The sequence below is a fragment of the Bos indicus x Bos taurus genome, chromosome 9 (assembly GCF_003369695.1).
Source record: "Bos indicus x Bos taurus breed Angus x Brahman F1 hybrid chromosome 9, Bos_hybrid_MaternalHap_v2.0, whole genome shotgun sequence".
NCBI lineage: Eukaryota > Metazoa > Chordata > Mammalia > Artiodactyla > Bovidae > Bos > Bos indicus x Bos taurus.
The window spans coordinates 31,653,861-31,663,425 of NC_040084.1; the positions used below are offsets into that span (position 1 = coordinate 31,653,861).

General features: G+C 38.3%; 1 long non-coding RNA gene across 2 annotated transcripts in view; it reads right to left on the reverse strand.

Moving 5' to 3' along the window:
• The window catches only part of LOC113898184, a 114,534-nt gene extending 106,237 nt beyond the window's left edge, over nucleotides 1–8,297 (reverse strand). For both annotated transcript variants that reach the window (XR_003512563.1, XR_003512562.1), the window contains exon 1: nucleotides 8,035–8,297. This is a non-coding gene — a long non-coding RNA (uncharacterized LOC113898184). The remainder of the gene's footprint in view (nucleotides 1–8,034) is intronic.
• Between the last annotated feature and the right edge of the window lie 1,268 nt (nucleotides 8,298–9,565).

A 9,565-nucleotide genomic window follows, 5' to 3' on the forward strand; every position in this document is an offset into this window, starting at 1 on the left:
TTGCAGTCCAAGGGACTTTCAGGAGTCTTCTCCAGAACCACAGTTCAAAGGCATCAATTCTTTGGCTTTCTGCCTTCTTTATGGTCCAGCTCTCACAACCATATGTGACCACTGGGATGACCTCTATAGCCTTGACTATACAGACTGTGTCAGCAGAGTAATGTCTCTGCTTTTCAAAACACTGTCTATGTTTGTCATCACTTTCCTGCCATGGAGCAAACATCTTCTGATTTCATGTCTGCAGTCATAAAATATTTTCTCTATGTACATGCATATGCCCATCTGCATGAATTCATATATGTACAGTATTTTTCTGAGCAAATAAAACCTGTATTTTACAAAAAAAGAAACTTCCTGTACATTTTCCTGTCTTTTAACATTAAATTAAACCTGTCATTTTTGTTTGCTTTTATCAAAAATGTAAAGTGGTTCATTCCACATAATACAGTTATTTTAAAGTAAATATTAGGAATATCAGTTGGAATATTTAAAGTTATTGATATAGTATATTTCTCCAAGGAGAAAAATAATTTACTATAACTTCAAAGCATTTTTAAGATATTTTTCTAATCAATCTTGATCACATATAATAAATAGAGAATAGACATTTTTGTTTTCAGGTCAAAAAGTTGCACTCCGAAATGGCTAAATGACTATTGAAGTTGATATAGTGGGTCTGTGAAAATGGAATGATCAAAATATTATACATATTGTTTGACCTTAAACATTACTTATTGATTAATATATAGCCTGGTTTTACCATAATGAGTTATTTCTTCTTTGTCCTTTTTTCATTGTCACTTCCTCTTCTATAAATAAGACCCACTTTTTAATCTCATCTATGGAATAGATAGATTCCTTACTGTGGTGATTGTATATAAATATTCTCCTCTCTCTCCTGAAATCATGAATCTGATAAATTATTCAAAACAGTAGGAGCTGATAGTTATGTGAGTGGTTCTCAAGACCCAAAAGCACACATATTAGAACTACAGCCTATATGCATCAACGAATCCACCCTTTACCAAGTCAGTCATGGCTTTGTCTGTGTGCTTCCTACACTAGGCTTGGATCTCTGCCATAAGACTGTCCCATCTTAATTTATGTTATAATTTTCTGTTCACATGAGCATCTCTCTCCTTGGACTGTAAGCTCCTCGAGGGTAGTAACAATCACGTCATCTTTGTATTCCCCCTCAGAACCCAGCACAGCTTTGTGTAGAACTGACCTATAACAAGCGTGCACTGAACCAAAACAATATGCAATGTGACCCAAAGGGAGAGTCTGTTTACACAAGGCCTCATTTGCAGTGATTCATTTAGTCATACAACAAGCGGTCCAGCCAAGACTTGGCACCATTCAGGAGCTGCAAAAAGCATCCGACTATTGCCTATTCACATTTCTCTCTCTACTGCCTGTCATGCGTCTTAAATGACTGCCGTGCCAAGGCGCTGATGGAGTGCCCTTGCCATTAGCCCATGGCCATCTGTCACGCCAGGCTGCGGATGGCAGCAGGTCGAGGGATCCAGGCAAGGAGCCAGAACCAGGAAGCCAGGATACAGACAAGACTTGAGGGTCACAACAGTAACAGGGCTGGTCAAAAGCCATTAAACAAATACAAGTCCAAAGGACACTGACAGCAGAGGACAGAGAATGATAAAAGGCTCAACAATGAACAAATGAGAAATGAGCAAAAGTTGAAGGTCAGTCCAAAGTACAGGGTTATGATGACCGAATGAGGTTACACACGCAGATGTCAGGACTGGGAGAAGGCACTTGTCATGGAAATTTAAATAACAGTTCCTGACCAGACCTACTCGTGCATGTTTAACTAAACTATTTTAAAATAAATCTTGTAATATCTTGTAAAAAGCATTATCTTATTGTATGATAAAATATTAATTTATTACACACTTTAAATAGACCACAACTTTTGCAAATATATTTTGGATTTTCTTCTATTCTGCATCAAGAGCTTCAAAATAAGAGATACATGACTGAAGGGATACCTGAAAGGCTCCATTCCATACATTGATTTGATCATACTGACAAGCATCCAAGCAAGCAAATTTTAACCCCTAGGTCACTAATACCACATCAAATCTCCTTAATCTGGCTTTTTTCAGGCCCTCCACAACGTGGCTCCAACCTATTTTTCCGACCTGAACTCCTAAAGAGTTATTAGCTATCCCCGCAGAGCAAAAGTAAAGGAGAAGCCAAGAGTTCCATGAGCTCTGGGTAATTCTGAGTCTTCCCCATTGGCAAGAGTCCTCCCTCTTGCCATCAGCAAGAATAAAGAGGGGCAGCTCCTGGCAAGACCTCCACCCTTTCCTCCCCTGCCACACTCACAGTCTTCCCACCATTATCTACCTTGAATCCTGTGAGGCCAACTTCCTTATCCTATATCCCTATGCACACGTATCAGAGAAGCTGTTTCAGGCCTCCAGATCTAGACTCATGCCTAAAATCACAATATCTCCCTTCATCATACTGCCTCCTCCTTCCTTATTTTCCATTATTACATTTGACATGAGATATATTTTTATTATTCCATGGCTATTTTCCTCTACATGAATAAAGCCTCTATCAGGACAGGAATTTTTGTCTGTTTGGTGTTCTGCCGTATCCTCTCTGCTGAGAACAGAGCCTGGGACATCACAGGCACACACACAAAAATATATTTATCCAATGAGCAAGTGAAAAAAATCAGTTTTAACAATCTGCTCTACATCCTGGATGCAAGGAAATATCACATGGTTCCTCCTTCTATTCAAATAGTTCCTCTTGCTACAGCTCAGGGCCCTCCCTTGCTCCTGTCTGCCTCTGCAGACCCTATCTGTCAAGACCCAGCTACAATCCCTCCTCTTCTGGAAAGCTTCCTCAGCCCGTTCCAGCCCACAGGTATCTTGTCCTCCCCTGAACTGCCATGGTATTTACTGTCATTTAATCATTAATCATTGTCTTGCCTGTCCCAGCTCTGCACACTTATGTAGAACCACTGTTTATATCTTCTGAGGTTATTTAACTTATCACTTTTAATTTGTCTTCTAAACCAGACTGTACAGTGATAAGAGCAGGAATCTTAATTTTATTCTTCCTTATTTGCCCTGTAAAACCTTCCCGCAGTAGAGGAATTCATCAGGTTATTGTCAAATAAATGATTGAAATAATTTAGAACCAAGCCTTGAAGGAGGAACAGGTACAATTTTCAGTTATCTGTTCTAAAGGATGAGAGCTTCTTTTTGTTGTTGTTAATCTTTTAGTGAAAAATAGAATAACAGAAGTATTTCTGAAAAACAGAAAGTATTTCAGACAGAGTGCCGTAAGTTAGGAACAGTAGAACCAGCGTGAAAGTAACACGGAACAGACTTAATGACCGCAATAGACCCCATCTGCCCAACATCCATTTACTCTCCCTCCTGGCAAACCCTGGCTTTGTTCAGGTCTCCATTCTTTTCTGCACAGTCATGTGCTTTAGGGGAAATATCTTAAGCCTCATTGCCAGGGACTGAATTCCAAATCTCTAAGTTAAGAGAATCCCACTAACCTTGCCTTTAGTTGTTTTAATCATTCTAACCAATGAGAACTGAGGCAAAGTCTATTGAGGGTCTTCGGGCAAGACTCCTTGATCTTCAGAAAAAACCACAAGGGAAAAACAGCTCCATCCTCTACTGATGAACATCGTTCTATCTGGGTGTAACGGTTGGTGCTGTCGCAGCTATCCTGTGACCAGGCTTAGCCTGAGGACCATACCAACACACAGAAGAGTGGAACCATCAAAAGAGAGGGAAAGCCTGGGTTTTTAATGATGTTTATCAGCTAAACTAAGCAGTCACTCTTCTTTCAGATTTTTGTTAATTAGTTCATGAATTTCTCTTATGTATATTTTTATTGAAGTATTGACAATATTAGTTTCAGGTGCACAACATTGCGATTCAATATTTTTAAATATTGGGATTATTTTTTAAATATTACAAAATGATCACCACTACAAGTCTAGTTACCATCTGTCACCATACAAAGCTATTATACTGTTATGACTATATCCCCTCTGCTGTATAGCGTATCCCTGTGACTAACTTATTTTATAACTGAAAGTTCGTACTTCAGTCCCTTCATTTATTTTAGCTACCCACCCCACCCCTGTGACAAACACCTATGTGTTTTCTGTATCACTGTTTCTTTTTGTTTTATGTTCATTTTTTATATTCCACATGTAAGTAAAAGCATACAGTATATGTCTTTCTCTAACTTCACTTAGCATAATGTCCTCCAGATCCATCCATGTTGTCACAAATGGAAAGATTTCGATATTTTAAGTTGATTTGAGACAATTTTCTGTTACTTGTGCCATGAGCATTCTGCATAATGCAATGATTTAAATGCTTGCTCAAAATGAGCTAGGAACAAAGACCTATAACTGAATATTTATAGCAACCTTAATAATAATAGCAAAAATCTGGAAATAATCCAAATGTCAACCAGGTGGTATATAGTTAAGAAATTGTAGTATATATTAACACAATGGAATAATACTCAGTAATAAAAAGGGATAAATTCCTGATACATCCAACAATGTGGATAAATCTCAAAAGCATTATGCTAAGTGAAAGAAGTCAGCCACAGAAGGCTACATACTATATGATTCCATTTATCTGATATTCTAAAAGAGGAAAAATTATGTGTAATGGTTAGTTTTGTGTATTAAAAAGCTATAGTAGCAAGTTTTTGGTCAAACATCACTCTAAATTAAAATTTTTAAATCGTATTATAATAAAATACATTATTGTATAGTAAATATACTATATAATTTATTATTGTATAATAAAATGAAAATACAATTAGTATTTATTATGATAATAAATGCATAATACTGTATTATATTGTAAAATATAATAAAATAACATAAAATTTACTATTTTAAACATGTCTAAGTGCACAGTTTAATAGTGTTATGAACATTCACAATGCTGTGCAACCAACTCCAGAATTCTTTTCATCTTGAAAAACTAAAACTCTATACCTGCTTGAACAATAGCTCCCCATTACACCCTCTCCCAGCCCCTGGAAGCCACAATGTTTTCTTTCAGCTTTCTATGAATTTGACCACTCTCCGTACTTCACCTTAGTGAAATCATACAGTATTTATATTTTTGTGACTGGCTTATTTCACTAAGCATAATATGCTCAAGATTCATCCATGATGTAGCATGTGTCAGAATTTCCTTTTTTAAGGCTGAATAATAGTCCATAGCCAGGCTGGATGAAGCACAAGCAGAAATCAAGATTGCCAGGAGAAATATTAATCACCTCAGATATGCAGATGACACCACCCTTATGACAAAAAGCGAAGAAGAACTAAAGAGCCTCTTGATGAAAGTGAAAGAGGAGAGTGAAAAAGTTGGCTTAAAGCTCAACATTCAAAAAACTAAGATCATGGCATCTGGTCCCATCACTTATGGCAAATAGATGAGGAAACAATGCCAACAGTGACACTCTTCATTTTCTTGGGCTCCAAAATCACTGTAGATGGTGACTGTAGCCATGAAATTAAAAGATGCTTGCTCCTTGGAAGAAAACCTATGACCCACCTAGACAGCATATTAAAAAACAGAGACATTACTTTGCCAACAAAGGTCTGTCTAGTCAAAGCTATGGTTTTTCCAGTGGTCATGTATGGATGTGAGAGTTGGACCACAAAAGAAAGCTAAGCACTAAAGAATTGATGCTTTTGAAATATGGTGTTGGAGAAGACTCTTGAGAATCCCTTGGACTGAAAGGAGATCAAACCAATCAATCCTCGAGGAAATCAGTCCTGAATATTCATTGAAAGGACTGATGCTGAAACTGAAGCTCCAATACTTTGGCCACTTGATGTGAAGAACTGACTCAGCGTAAAAGATCCGATGCTGGGAAATATTGAAGACAGGAGGAGAAGGGGACAACAGAGGATGAGATGATGAGATGGCATCACTGACTCGATGGACATGAATTTTTGATCAAACTTCAGGAGTTGGTGATGGACAGGGAAGCCTGGCATGCTGCAGTCCATGGGATCTCAAAGAGTCAGACACAAGTGAGCAACTGAACTCAATAGTCCATTGTATGTGTATACCACATTTTGTTTATCCATTCAAATGTCAATAAACACTGGGGTTGCTTCCACCTTTTGGCTATGATGAATAATATTCAAGATCCTGCTTTCAATTATTTGGGTTTATATTAAAAAACAACTGTGGTATCACGTGAAAAAATAATGTAAAATATGCCAATACTTTTTATATTGATGACGTATTGATTGATATGTTTTATATATTTAGTTAAATAAAATACCTTATTAAAATACACTTCACCTTTCTTACTTTTTTAAGTAAGGTTTTTTTTCTTAAGATGTGATTAGCATTTAAATTAGCGGGCTTTAAGTAAAGCTGATTACCCTCCATAATGTGAGTGGGCTTCACACAATCAGTTAAAGACCTTAAAAGAAAAGACTAAAGAAGAGAAGGAATTCTGCTTCCATACTGTCTTTAGACTTGAGCTGCAATAGCAGCTCTTCTGTGGGTCTCCAGACCACAGGCTTGCCCTGCAGCCAGCCGCACAGTCACACGAGCCCACTAAATCTCTCTAAATATGCACAGAGAGGAGAGGTTCCTGTTTCTCTGGTGATCCCTAACTAATACACATAGGGACAAGAAACAGATGGGTAGTTGCCAATGGGCAGGATTCAGGAAAACAGATTGACTACAAACAAGCACAAGAAAACTTTTTGATATGAGGGGAATATTCTAGATCTGTACCGTTAACTATAGAAACCACTAGACAAGTGGCTATTAAGCACTTAAAATATGACTAGTCTGAATTCAGACATACTATAAGTATAAAAAAGTACATCAGATTTCAGACTTTGTATGAAAAAATAATGTAAAATGCATCAATAAATTTTGCATTGATTACATATTGATTGATATGCTTTATACATTTAGTTGAATAAAGTATCTTATTAAAATACACTTCACCTTTCTTACTTTTTTAATGTGGCTATAAGAAATTTAAGATTACATACATGGTTTATATTATATTTCTACCAGACAGTACTATTCTGTATTTTGATTGTGACATTAGTTACATGATTATATACACTGACAAAACTCTGTACTCTAAAAAGAGTGAATTTCATTGTGTATAAATTATAAGTAAATAAACAAAATTTTAAAACATGGGCTAGGAAAAATAGAAACAATTTTATCCTGTAAAAGATACTGTAATATTCATGTTAGGCTCATCCCCACTGTTGGATCTTTGTCCCATGTTCTTCTCTGTCCCTAGAAATTAAATGTTATTCACCTTTTAAGAACCAGCTAAGTCAATCTCATGCATTCCCCCCATTCCAGCTCTTCCCTGCCTCTCTGTCTCTTCTAAACTCTTGTTCCATTGAGAGCTGCAGTCTTATTCTTTCTTCATGACATGGAATTTGAGCTTGCTGGGTCAAATACCAGCCAAGAGAGGATGAAGGACTTAGGGGCAGGGATTGTGTTCAGAACATGATGAGTTCAAAACTTTAGATCCAGCCAGACTGGTTTTAAGGACCTGGGCTGACAGCCAGTTGCTACAGCTCAGCATCATAACATTTTCCAGGTGTTTCTGTGAATGTTACGTTTGGCTTCCTAGCTGGAGCAAGTTACCTAAAGCCAGGAACTATGTCTTATCCTCCTTGGGCAACCCCTGAGATACCCACTGCTCTTGAGTTTGACGCGCAAGAGCACCCCTGACTTAATGAAAACTACCTTTCCCAGGACTCCACATCCCTATGACCTTCTCAAGGAATACCAATTTATTCTCTCATACCTCATGTACCTGAAGATCAATAGATATGGTTAGTGTCTATTTTATTCCTCATTGCAGCTTCCAGAATCACACTCCCTCACTCTCTTGGAAAAAAAGCCATGTGCTTTTAAAGAACATGAGCTTGGTGCCGTTCCACCCTCTCCCTTTCCTCCTCCTTATATTTGAGAATTGCATGGCACATCTCCTCACCTGTCAACATCTGTGACACCTGGTTCACATCTTCCTCTCCACTCTTCTACAAGTCCTGCTATCAGTGACTTAAGAGAAACAACCCAGCCAGCCCCAGAAACTGACTTCTGGTGCCGGGGTCCAGCCCCAGCAGATCCAGGGGTACCCTTAGAATGACAGCCTAGGCGAAAGGATAGCAAAGAGAGAACAGGGCTTGATCTTCCTTGGTTAACACAGAAAGCCAATAAAGCTCCTGTGTTTCAAGGAGTCATCCTGAAAGCAGAACAGAGAGAGAAAAAGAGAGAAAAGGAAAAAAGAATGACACGGGGAGACCAAGCTTCAGTGAGTGAGGCCATTAACTTTATTTTCAAAAGGAACTTTTATACCTTGACTTGTACATAGAGGGAAATGAAAGATGCAAAGTCATACAGAGTCAGCCCAAACATTACATCTGTTTTGTCTTTATAGAAACCAGGATTTTTCTGCATACCTTTCCCATAAACAATGTTTTGTACAATATCTTCTGGCCTTGGAGGACTGTGGACATTTTATGACCCTTTTTTGATAAAGGCTGATCAGCCAGAAAACTTGTTTTCCCTTAAAGTGTTTCTTCTTTATTTCTCCCAGCCTCAGAAAGTACTAAACAGAATTACATTCTCATGGAGCAAAGGTGCAGTGAGTTACAACAAAGAAAGAACCAATTAGCTCAAAGGTCTGATGTGGCTAATTCCAAGGCTGCTACTTGTTTTTCTTACATTCCAGCTATGTTAACCAATGCACTCCCAGGTGCCCAATGGATAAGGGATATGGGCATTTGGCAGCAAGCATTGGCCCAGTAATGAAGCCCTTTACCAGTACTATCTATTCTAATAATTTCCATCCCTTAAAGGACTCTATGCTCATTAGGACTTTTAGAATGTTTTGGCTTCCCGTGCCTTTCAAGTTCGGGGAGTTGTGAACAATCATGTGTGTTAATTGCAAGAGTATGGATAAACCTGTCGGGCAAGCTAGAATGCCAACAGAGGGGTTTGAATTGAAATACTCCTATCATGCCCAGGAGACTTATTAACTAAAGCCCTAAGTCGACCTTTTCCAGAGAAAGGTGGTCGGGGATAGCCCCCTGTTAATGTCAGAAGAGTTGGTGAAAGGCACAAAATAGTAAGACAGACAGATTCTGGTTTTGGGGTAGATGCTCGAGCAAATCCAGGGAATCTCTCAAGCCATGATCCGCCTTGCTCATCATGGCTCTTCCACATGACCTTGTCATGGGTGGGATGTCCCGTGGTGGCTCCCAGCATTCTGGGGGTTATATTAAGCAGATGATTCTGAGCAAAATGCATACAGTGAATTAGTCTCCTATACCTCCTGCTCCTTAATTCCATCTTCTCTTCACCAGTCTGTAGTATTCTAAGGAATGCACTGGAGAAGGAAGAAGGCTTGTGCAAGAATAGAATGTGGGGAACACTGAAAGGTATGAGGTCTTCTAGAAGCTTTCAGGGAAATAATTTGTTCCCAAACATTTACGGTTCCTTTTAAAATTTAAAGATTTATT